Below are 13,278 nucleotides of genomic sequence, written 5' to 3'. Positions count from 1 at the left end.
TGCAACACACTACTAATTTAGGCAAACATTGAAATATGAAAAAAACAAGAAAAAATTCTACGACAATTCTAAGAAAGTAAAACTATTTTCGCGTGCATAGAATAGAAAAACAAATAAAGGGTGGTCAGAAAGGTCATAATAAAATTTAGCAAGTTAAATAGAACAATTAAAACTATTTAAACAAATTTTAAGAAACCAAAAAATTAGAACGCAAAGCTAATAAAATTAAATTAAATTAAGTAAATAAGCTAATAATAAATAGTGAAACGTTGGAAACAATAAAACAAAATAAAATTTAATTAAGTTTAATTAAATAAAAGAAACTCAAAAATTAAATTAAAAAAAAAATTTATTAAAAGTAAAACAAAACAATTAATTAAGCTACAAAAACTTGATAAATAATAGATACCTAGTACAAAAAAATAAGATGTAGATGAATTACATACAAGTAAGATAAAATGAGTTACATAATAGTGCAAAACAAAGACAATAAAGTTAAATAAAATTAAATAAGAGAAAACTATTAATTGAATTAAATAAAAAAAGGTATAAAAAATAAAATATAAAAAAGTTACTAGAAGAAAAAGCAGCAAAATTAAAAAAGAAAAATTTAAGATATAAAAAAAAAATTAAGATAAAAAAAAATTAGATCAAAATAACATTAAACATAAATTAAATAAAAAAATTTATAAAAACTACCAAGAAAAAGCAACAAAATTTAAAAAAAATTAAAAAATTTAAAAAAAATTTTTAAAATTGAACCAAAATAAGAATTAGATCAAAACAACATTAAACACTTAAACATTAAATAAAAAAAGTTACAAAAAATAAAATGCAAGTAAAAAATTAACAAAGCAAAGAAACAAAAATTAAAAAAAACTTAAATTTTTTTTTAAACTCAAAATTTAAAAAAAAATGTTCAAATTTAACAAAAAAAAAAAAAAAATTACATCAAAATAACATAAAAAAATTAAAAGCTATATTAAAAAAAATTTTAATTGAAAAAGAAGTTAAGTAAAATACCAAGAATTAAGTTTAATAAATGAAAATAAAATAAAACACAATTTGTTAATCAAATAAAAAGTAAAATAATATGAAATTAAATTAATTACCAAACAAAAGTTTAAAAAATCATATGAAAAAAATAATAAATTTAAATCAACAAAGTAAAAAAATAACATCAAAATATCATACAAAAAATTAAAGATTAAAAAATTTAAATTGAAAAAATAAAGTAAAATAAAAACAAGTAAAATATAAATAAAATTAGGTTAAATAAATGAAAATAAAATAATATATTGTTGGCAACTAATTAATTGCGCATTTCACTCATGGCTTCAGTTGAATTTTTAGGTTTGCAGACGTAGTACAAATGTAAAACACATTTTGTTATTTGATAGTTGGCAATTCAGCTGTCAATCAGTAAAAAAAGTGTTTTAATCGGTTGCGTAGTTTTCGTTTGGCGTTCGTCGAAAAATGGAAAATCAAAAGGAAGATTTTCGCCATATTTTGCTTTTTTATTTCCGCAAAGGAAAAACCGTTATGTGCTGTTTATGGTGACGAAACCTGAAAAAGAACGGCATTGTCAAAGTTGGTTTGCCAAATTTCGTTCTGGTGATTTTGCACTCAAAGATAAAAAACGCTCAGGTCGTCCAGTTGCAGTTGATGACGCCTTAATCAAAGCAATAATCGATTCGGATCGTCATAGTACAACACGTTAGATTGCGGATAAACTTCATGTATCACATACATTCATTGGAAATCACTTAAAAGAATTTGGCTAGGTTCAAAAACTCGATAAATGGGTTCCTCACAAACTGAAAGAAATGCATTAACTGCTGCGATTTACTAAAGAAACGTAATGAAAATGATCCATTTTTAAAACGACTGATAACTGACGATGGAAAATGGGTTCTTTACAAGAATATCAAGCGGAAAGGATCGTGGAGCAGGCCAGGTGAACTAACACAAAGAACATCAAAAGCTGATATTCATCAAAAGAAGGTTTTGTTATCAGTTTGGTGGGATTACAAAGGAATTGTCTACCTTGAACTCTTACCACCAACAAAATGGTGCGGAAGCGCTAGTTGGATTTTGGATGAATCACCACTCTAACCTACCACCCAACCGAACGATCAACTCTGATGCCTACATTTGAACAACTAACGAAATTAAACAATGCAGTTGAATAAAAGCGGCCCGAATTGGCAAATCAAAAAGGTATTTCATTCCATCATGACAATGCAAGGCCACGCACATCTTTGACCACTCCGCAAAAATTATTGGAGCTTGGTTGGGATGTTTTCTCACATCCACCATATAGTCCTGACCTTGCACCATATGATTGCTTTTTGTTTCGATCTTTACAAAACTCCTTGAATGGTAAAAATTTCAATAATGATGGTGATGCCAAATCGTACCTGATTCAGTTTCTGCTACTAAAAACCAGAAGTTCTATGAACGTGGGATTATGATGCTGCCTGAAAGATGGCAAAAGTCATTGATCAAAATTGGCGAAAAATTACAAAATAAAGTTATTTAGTTCCATGAAAAAATTGTCTTTGCTTTTCCAAAAAAAAAATTCGCAATTACTTAGTTGCCAACCCAATATAGTTACAAAATCGTACAAAATAAAAAAAAAAACAGAAGAACAAAAAAAAGGAAAAGAAATACAACAATAGCGTAAAATGAGGCTAGTTGGACTGATGACGGGCCACTTTCTATGGGCAAAGCACCTAGAAAAGGTGGGCATCTCAGACAGGGCACTCTGCCTAGCATGTGGAGGGCAGAATGAGACGGTGGATCACTTTGTGTGCGACTGCCCACCTTCACTCGAATACGGCTTGAGGTCTTCGGCACTGACGTGTTAAGAAACGAGCACCTGGGCACCACAAGATCTACTCAGATTTCTTCGGAGGTCGAGTGGATTTAAAGAACATTAAAAAGGGAACCCGAGTGCAATGCAATGGATTTAATTGTGTCTGAGTGCTGCACTTGCTAGTCTGTCCCGACAAAAAAAAAATAAAATTACTTTGAATAAAACAAACACATTAAGCCTGCAATAAAAAGCGAAGTAGTAGCTTCAATCTATGATCTTCTACTCATTTTGCTGCCAATCATTTTATAGGCGTGTCGCTTGCTTGTTTTGATGAGTAAAAACTCGGCGCATATTTGGTACTGGATTTACTTTAAAACCGGCAAAAACAATCAACCGAAAATTTCGGCATTCAAAATGAAACACTAGGCGATCAGTCATTTTTGGTGGCACATCATTAACTACTACTACCACCTTTTCGAGCTGAGCAATGCCATCAATGGCATAAGTAATGGTTAGAAATCTCGTCTGGTGAGCCTACCAGGTTTTTATGTAAATAAAGTTTGGTGGCAATGAATTAAAATAACAATAAAATGAAAATATGGAATTTGAGCAGCAGTTAAAGGGTAGTCGTTTAGTTGTTCAGTAGCTGAATGATTGCAATACGCGCGATTTATTTAAATAATTTTATTGAATTGCTTGCTTCACATTTTGATATCACATTTGCGCTCCCTGCTGCCCAGTTGGTTGCAATCAGTAATGCTCCAATTAAAAATTTATTTTTATATTCGCGATAATTGCTTGTTAATATTTTTCCTTTCACTGTTGGCGCAAGTGGATGCCCTTTTTTACATTTCAACATTCATTTAACGGTTATTTTGTCGCTAATTTTATACATACTTGTAAATATAAGTAATTTTTCGCTCAGGCGTTTTCATGCTTTTAGCATTCATTATTAACTGCGAAAACTCAAATTCCTCTAACCAACCTCATTAACACCTCATACAGTGAGTCAATAAAGTTTAAGTACACACATCAGTCAGATAAAAAAATTCATATGTTTCATTCAATTTACATAAAAATTTATTAGAGCTTGTATATTTCACATTGTAAATAAAGTAAGGAACATAAAATCATTCTTTTCAATTCATTACATACTAGCTTTAAAAAATAATAAACAAAAAAAAAGTACACTTTATAAATAATATTAAAAAAAGAACAAAAACAAAAAACGTGGAATAAATTAATATTTTGTTGGTCCTCCACCTGCATCGATAACAGCTTGTAAGCGTCTACGCATGCTTCTCACTAACCTTTTAGTGTCATTTTCTGCGATTTTGCCCCACTCCTCTGATAACGCATTTTTAAGCGATCCCTTTGAGGTTATATTATGTTTCCGAATTCTTTTTTCTAACAAATCCCAGACATGTTCAATGGGATTTAGGTCCGGTGATTGTGGGGGAGTATGCAGTTGTTTGCAGTTGTAAAGGAGCCATTCCTTAACTAAATATGACGTGTATTTGGGGTCGTTATCCTGCTGAAAAAGAAATGTATTTTCATCGAACCCCAATTGCGTTGCACTTTCCTTAAGGTTGCTGCGTAAAATGCTTAGATATGATACTATTATCCATAGTAGTTTCAATAAAGACCATTTTACCCACACCAGCTGCCGCCATACACCCCCAAATCATTATGTTACCGCCACCGTGTTTGACAGTCGGTATTAAATTTTTTATCTGCATCTCCTCATTAGGCTTTCTCCATATTTTTGTCGCTCCATCCGGTCCATAAATATTATATTTAGATTCATCGCTAAATAATACGTTATCCCAAAAGGAATCTGGCTTTTCTAAGTGCTCCTTTGCAAAATCCAAACTTTTTTTTTATTAATAGGTGATATTAGAGGTTTTCTACGTGGAACTCTTCCATTGTAACCAGCTTTATGAAGTACATTTCTAATGGTCAGGGGATTGACACTTGTTGCAGTTCCTTGTAGCAATTCATCACGTATTTTTGGAGCAGATTTTTTGGGATCAGCTTTGATGGCATTCAAAATATATTTCTCTTCCCGTTCGGAAATTTTTTTTGGACGACCAGAACGTGGTTTCTTTTGCACATTTCCCTTGCTGTTGTCAAAGTTAATAATATTTTGTACGCTAGAATGTGTTTTTCCAACAATTCTTCCAATTTCACGCAATGATTTTTTATCCAAAAACAATTTGATGATCAGTTTTCTTATTTCCATCGATATTTCTTTACCTTTTCCCATTTCGTCCACTTTGAACTAGCGCCTGTATACAAATGTACAAATTATCAATAATAAAATGCTTCAAACGCATTTCTACACTTGTTTGCTAAAACCCAAACAAATTTAAATTAGTTATTTTTACGAAAACAACAACACAACAATACATATTTGCGTGTTGTAATATACTTAAACTTTTTTTGCGTAATTTTAGCGCTCATTGAGGGTTATTTTACGTATGCATCTAAATGTATAACGGGAACAACAAAAAAACCGGTTTTCATGACAACAATGTACTCTTTTAATGATACAAAGATATTGCATGCAGTTTTTTTTAACATAACTATGATAATTCTTAGTGTTTGTAAGAAATAACAAGGTGTACTTAAACTTTATTGACTCACTGTATATATGTACGCATTTGTATGTATGTACGTGTGGATAAATATAACCTTGCATGTGTGTTTGTCACAGCAGATATGCCGCATATTTTCGCTTTCAAATTATTAAAAACAAAATTATTTTCTACTGTCTGTTATCCGATGTAATTGCAAATACTAATAATTCACGCCAGTATTACTTTTTCATATTTTTTTTTTAATTTTTTTTCTTTTTAATTTACATACATATACGTACGTGTAAATTTGAGTTCAGATAACATAAACCGCTTACATTGCTTCAGTTGAATGCGATTACTGGCTTCGATTTATCTATTCGCATTACCTACATTGGAAATAAGTAAACAAATGACGAAGCATGAGCTCATATAATATTAATCAAACTGTAAACAAATGAAAAACACATGTAGCCATATGCATTTCTGTGTAGATATGCGCTCAGCAACATAAGGAGGTACTCAGAAGTGATAAGTACTTGTGGAAAAATTATAATTTTTCCTTGATATTTGTATTTATATACATATTTAGAATTTTGCTTCAAGTTTCTTATGAAATGGAGCTAATTCATTTGAAGTTATTTAATGTTAATAGGACTATGAATAAGTTCGTGCGGTTTTTTTCGAAATTTGAAACTTTATTGACGTAAAATGGTTACAAATTTAATATTCAAAATATTGTCCATCGCTTACTACTACTTTTTCCCATCTTTCTGGCAATTCACGGATTCCCTTTGTGAAAAATTCGGTCGGTTTTGCCGCAATCCACGAATCGATCCATTTTTTGACTTCATCGTAATTACGGAAGTGCTGGTCAGCCAGGCCATGTTGCATCGATCGGAAGAGATAGTAATCGGATGGCGCAAGGTCTGGACTATACGGCGGGTGGGGTAGGACATCCCATTTGAGCGTTTCTAAGTATGTTTTGACCACTTGTGCAACATGTGGCCGAGCATTGTCATGTTGCAAAATAACTTTGTCGTGTCTATCGGCGTATTGCGGCCGTTTTTCTCGCAGTGCTCGGCTCAAACGCATCAATTGTCGTCGGTAGACATCCCCCGTAATCGTTTCATTCGGTTTCAGTAGCTCATAATACACAACACCCAGCTGGTTCCACCAGATACACAGCATAACCTTCAGGCCATGAATATTCTGCGCCGACGTCGATGTTGAAGCATGGCCAGGGTATCCATACGTTGCCCGACGTTTTGGATTGTCGTAATGGACCCACTTTTCATCGCCAGTCACAATTCGATGCAAAAAACCCTTTCTTTTGTGCCGTTGAAGCAGTTGTTCGCATGCCATAAAACGGCGTTCAACGTCTCCTGGCTTCAATTCATACGGCACCCAATGGCCTACCTTTCGGATCATTCCCATGGCTTTTAAACGTTTGGAAATGGTTGATTGATCAACTCCCAAAGTTTTTGCAACCTCTTCTTGCGTTTGAGCCGGATCTTGATCGAGCAATTCCTCCAATTCGGTATCCATGAACTTTGGCGGCGCACCCTCGCGTTCTTCGTCTTCCAAGCCAAAATCACCACTTTTAAAGCGTGCAAACCACTTCTGGCACGTTCGCTCAGATAGAGCATGCTCACCATAAACTTCCACCAAGATACGATGACTTTCGGCTGCTTTTTTCTTCATATTAAAATAATGAAGAAGAATTCCCCGCAAAAACACATTATTTGGCACGAAATTCGACATTTTCAAGTGTGGTAAAAATATTGTTGTTTACGCTTCAAATAAAAAACTTATACTGACGTTTGTGCCTTACGACAGTAGCTCTCCAATGAATGTTTGGAAATGTGGATCGATGGAATAATAATCAAGTTACGCCATCTGTTGTAAAACCGCACGAACTTATTCATAGTCCTATTACTAGCATTCTTCTTTATCGTTGCTTTGTTTGAAGGAAATTTGTACAATTTATTGCACTTTCGTTTTCATAAAATTTTTTTTTTTCAATTTTAATAATTTGCTGTGATTTTTTATGTTATAACTACAAGGTGAATTCCAAAACAATTAAGACTGAGCTAAAATAGAAACGAAAGGAGCTTTGATCTGATAACTTCGAGTTTATTTATTCAAAATAGTTCACTCTGGCCTCGATACACTGTTTTGCGCGATCTAAAAGCTTTTCGAAAGAGTGTTTCAGGTCATTGACCGGAATGCCCTTCAGGATGTCGGTACAAGCCTTTTGGACGGTCTCTATGAACGCAAAACGTTTTCCTTTCATGGCCAAATTCAATTTTCCGAACAGGTAGAAGTCTCAGGGAGCCATATCAGGCGAGTACGTTGAATGATTGATGGTTAAAATGCGATTTATAATCAAAAAATCAGTCACAAGAAAGGATCGATGAGATGGTGCATTATCACGCACTAAGCGCCAGCTTCCTTCTTCGTGGTATTCAGGACGAATTCGGCGAATGCGATGCAACAAACGCTATAAAACGCCAAGATTGAAAATTGCATTGACGGTTTGGCCTTGGCTCCTTGTGGAAAAATCCCTTGAAATCGTAAAAACAAATGAGCATCGACTTGATTTTTGACTCCTCCAAGTGCGATTTTTTGGGTGGTGGCTCATCTGTGGCCTTCCATTCGGCACTTTGCCGCTTAGTTTCAGGTTCATGTTGGAAACAAACACCACATTTCATCACCAGTTACAATGTTGTAAAGAAAGTTCTCGTCTATTCTCGCCACTTTAATGAGGTCTTTCGAATGATGAATTCTGAGCAATTTTTGGTTCTCAGTTAACTTACGTGGAGTGAAGCGTGCACAGACCTTTCGTAAGCCCAAATGATCAGTTAAAATGCGATAAAATGATGTTTTGGGTATATTCCACTCCAATTCCATGAATTTCAACGATGATTTCGGTTCATTTTTGATGAGTTTCAATTTCGATGGAGTTTTCGGTGATTACCCATTTTGGGCAGCCCGTATGTTCATTAACATTTATATCCTCATAACCATTTCTGAAGCGTGTAAACCATTCATGAACTCTGGCACGAGATAGATAGTCATCACCATAAACTTCAATCAATTCATCACTTCATCAATTCAAATGTTTCGGTAAACGTTCTACCGATTTTAAAATAAAATTTGATATTAGCTCTTTGTTCGAAACTGAATTTTGTACCGATGACTCAAACATACTGACACTTTAGACGCAATAACTTCGCTTCCATTGAACCGAATGTCACCAAGTTTCACTGGAAGTCAGCTAGGGATGTAGCTTCCAACACACTAGCTCATTAAAAAGATGGCGCCATCAAAAAAATTTTTATGACGCCAGTCTTGTTTATTTTGGACTTCACCTTGTATATTCTCAACATGTTCCAATTTTTAAGCATGTAAATTATAAGATTCCTTGGTGCACGAAAGAACTTAAACATCATAAAAATTTGAGAAATAAGTTTTTTAAGAAGTTCAAGTTAACTAACGAAACTCGTTATTAAGATTTTTTTATCCTCCACAGGAATAAGTTTCGTACTTTAAATAAGTCTTTGTATAAGGAATACATTCGCAAATTTGAGCTTAATATAAAAAGTAATCCGAAGAATTTTTGGCGATATATTAAATCGATTAAAAAGGCCTCTTCTATTCCCAATTTTTTTTTTATAGGGACGTAACTGCCTGCTCTGTCAGTGATGCAGCGAATTTATTTGCCGATTTCTTTTCATCTAAGTTCGTGTCTGATGTAGGTATTCAGGAAGTACATTTGGCAGCCGTTCGCCACAATTTCTTGGGGAAAGTGTGTTCTGCAGTTGTCTTCGGTTCACATTTTTCATCAGATGATGATGTCATTGAGGGATTGTTAAAGATTAAAAACTCTGCTCATTCGGATGTAGAAGGGCTGAAGGAATATTTATCGACGATTGGAAGCTGACTTCAGTCAGTCCTATTTTGAAAAGCGGTAATAAAACCGATATTGCAAACTACAGGCCGATTTTCAAATTATCTGCTGTATCTCAACTTTTTGAATGCGTTGTTAAAGACAAGTTATATTTTAGCGTTAAACGTCGAATTAGTCCTAGACCGCATGGTTTTGCAGCTGCAAGATCTACGTTATCTAACTTATCCGCTTTTTCTGATGATTGTCACGCAGGCTTCCAGAATGGTTTCCAAACAGACGCGATATACACAGATCTCTCTAAATCCTTTGATAAAATCTCCCATACGATTTTAGTAACTGGCTTGTCTTGGTATTCATTCAACTTTCCTTGATTGGATTCGATCCTATTTAATAAAGGGATGCAGTACTGTAGTTATCAATGGAGTTTCTTCGAAACAGTTCATTGCCACCTCTGGTGTACCTCAGGGTAGTATTTTAGGACCTTTGTTATTTGTTTTGTTTATTAATGATATTTGTTCATGTTTTTCCTTCGCTAATTTTCTTCTCTATCCTGATGATCTAAAAGTGTACGCTGAAATAAGAAATTCTAGTGATTCAGGCGCCCTACAGCCCGAGTTAAATAATTTATTTTCCTGCTGCCTTATGAATCGTCTATTTCTTAATATTGAAAAATGTCAGAAAATCACATTATCTAAGCTTCAAAACCCCCTTTATGCCTCTTATCATATCAATTATACATATCTTGCTTCGTCTGATGTGATAAAAGATTTAGGGGTTTTCTTTGATTCAAAGCTTAATTTTATCACGCACCTAAATTATGCCGTTTCCAATTCTCTTGCTATGCTCGCTTTTGTTAGACGTCACTTATCGCACTTCACTGACCCATATACTTGACTGGAATACAAACTTTCTTATTTTATTATAATCTTTCGATTTTATTCGTTTTTCTTTTAGTTTAAGTATTTTATTTTACTTTATATTCTCATTTTCATTTGCATAATTTTATTCCATTTCTATTTAATTTAGTTCAAATTTGTTATATTCTATTTTATTATTTATATTTTTATCTTATTTTATTTTTTCAATTCAAGTTCTTTACTTTTAGTATTTTCAAGTTATTTTGTATTTATATATTTTTATATTTATTTAGTTTTGTTAACTTTTGTTTTGTTTTGTATTGCATCAGCAAATTGCATTTTATTTCAATTTTTATAATTTAATTTTGTTTTATTTTATTTTGTTTTTTATTTTACTTTACTTTTTGAATTCAAGTTCTTTAATTTTTAGTATTTTCATGTTATTTTATATATATTTATTTTATTATTTTCGTAATTTTTTATTTAAATAGTTTTTCTTATTTCATTCTGATTTTTATTTTATTTTTCTTATTTTTTCCAAATTAAATTCTTTAAATTTTAAAGTTTAACTTTATTCTGTTTTTTAATTAAATACTTTTTTTTCTCTTTTTTTATTTAATTTTTTATTTGTTTTTTTTTTTCAATTAAAATTCTTTCATTTTTAGTATTTTCGTGTTATTTTTATTTACATATTTTCTTATTTTATAATTTTCGCAATTCATTATACGAGTATATAAACACATAATTGGCGCTTACATCCTTTTTGGGTGTTTGGCCGAGCTCCTCCTCCTATTTGTAGTGTGCGTCTTGATGTTGTTCCACAAATGGAATGTTACTTTTTTCATTTCATTTTTACATATATTTTTGTTGCTTTTCATTGTACTTTATTGTCATTTTTAATCTAATTTTTGGTTTTATTTTATTTTTTTTTCTATTTTCATTTTGTATTCATTATTTATTTAAATAAATTTGTTTTATTTTATTTTACTTCGTTTTATTCTCTTTTGTTTTATTTTTTAATTTATTTAATTGAATTTTTATACCTATTTCCTTTGTTACTTTTTTATCTCACTGTATTTGGTTTGATTTATTTATTGTTTTTTTTTGTTATATTTTATTTTATTATTTTTGTATCTTAAATTTTCCATTTCAATCTAACTTTTCATTATATATTTATTGGCATATTTGATTTTGCTTCATTTCCATTCCCACGTGCCCATTATTCATCTCTCTGTATCTCTGAACTTACACAAACACTAAACGATCACCGTCGGTGCTTGCATACTAAGTTGTCTATTTTTAAATTTCCATTATATTTACTCATACTCGTAGCTTGAATGGCAGTAAGTGGCGTAAATGAAGGAACGTCGAGGCAAACGTCTTCTAAAACAATTGAAGCACATAGAGTACTTGCTTACAAACTTCAATATGGAGCGTACATACATACATACCTGCTTTCGCGCATATCCATATGCATACATATATAGTATATATTTTTTTCTATACTTATGTACATATGATTGTTTATTTCCCCAAGTACTCGTATGTGCGTAGCTAAATTCGTTAGTTCGAGTGCCACCAGTAGCCAGTGAGTGGCGCAAAGTATCTGCGAAAGCTGGTTAAGTAATTCTTTTTTAATTTTCATTCGTTTTCATAGCGATTCCGATCGCAAGCACTTGAGTAGACAATTGCCGGCTTAATTTGGGTGTAAACAACGAAATACGATCGAACATAGTTTAGGAATTTTAAATGATTTTTAATTTGTTATATAGATTTAGTTCGAATTGAGTATCATGATTTTTTGAAGTAAGGCTTACAAGAGTTATAGAATTATTATCACAAATAGTGTCGACTACCGATGAGTTACTCTCCTTTTCTACTTTCTGATTTGGTATTTTTGAAAAAGACTTTGGAAGTTTATAGAGCAAATGGACTTAAAAACCTCTGTGTGTATTGTATGGAACAGGTCTCTTTTGGTAAATTTTCAAGAAGAAGAAGATATAGAGTTTCACATACCTCGCTTATTTTTAGCTGCGGTAATTTATGAATCTTATGGCTCGAAAATCTCTAAGAATCTGTTATAAACTATTCTTTAGAATATTTCCAATGTTTATTATTTCATAGCATAGCATTTTCCTCTTTTATCAGAATTGTTGAAGTATTCATGAATAAGTAATATTTTTAACCCACTAATGGTACCCGCAAGAGTATAAATCTTCGTGTTTTTTTTAGTTGAAATGCCTATATAGCTTTTTTAGCAAAACAGAAGTTTACAGAAAGAAATATTTGTATCTTCTCTCTCGAAGGAGGAACACCTCCGAAGGGGTAAAACTGCAGTCAGAAAGGGCAAATAAATATAATATTAACAACACAAGATGGCGCAAAATTAATCACCTTATCGGCATACAATTTTCGCCAATCACGTCGTACGCCAATCCTATAATATTTGACACGCAGTGAAGCGCTTAAAGGACAAATTGGACAAATTTGCATCACTCGAAATAACTTTTTATTCAGTGAAAAAGTTATTAAACAAAATTGGATGACTAATTTTGTGCCACTTTGTTTAAACTTATTACATGAAAAGAAGAAAATTAGTTCATTAGCTATCTTGAAAAAGAAGTAAATTTTTTATCAATAGAGAAATGAGTCGGAGGTAAGCTCGATGCCGGTCTTAGTTGCTGGTTACAGTAAAAAGGCTACAACTAAAAATGCTTTAAAAGCATTTTTGAAAAGAAAGAAACAGAGAAAGGGAGCTGGAGAGAAAGCAGAGAAGCATTGAGAAACCTAACTTTGCTATCTCCATCATGCAAGTGAGAATGCGTAACTGCAAATATCTCAGGCGCTGAGCGGTCACAGAAATTATTTCTGCAAATTCGCATATTTATTGAAAGTCCTTTCGTTTTTAAAAAAATTAAAAAAAAAAAAATTAAAAAAAGATATAAAAAAATAAAAAAAGTAAAAAGTACAAGAAACAAAAATTAAAATTAACAGCTTTCATAATTAAAAACAAAAAAAAAAAAAAATAAACAACACAAGTACGCTTTTCATTACTATAAGAAACTTTTCCCCATAATATTTATATGCGTTGACCGTATTTAAAATATTATTACA

This window comes from Anastrepha ludens, chromosome 3, assembly GCF_028408465.1.
Source record: "Anastrepha ludens isolate Willacy chromosome 3, idAnaLude1.1, whole genome shotgun sequence".
Classification (NCBI taxonomy): domain Eukaryota; kingdom Metazoa; phylum Arthropoda; class Insecta; order Diptera; family Tephritidae; genus Anastrepha; species Anastrepha ludens.
Note: the sequence above shows the minus strand (reverse complement) of the source record.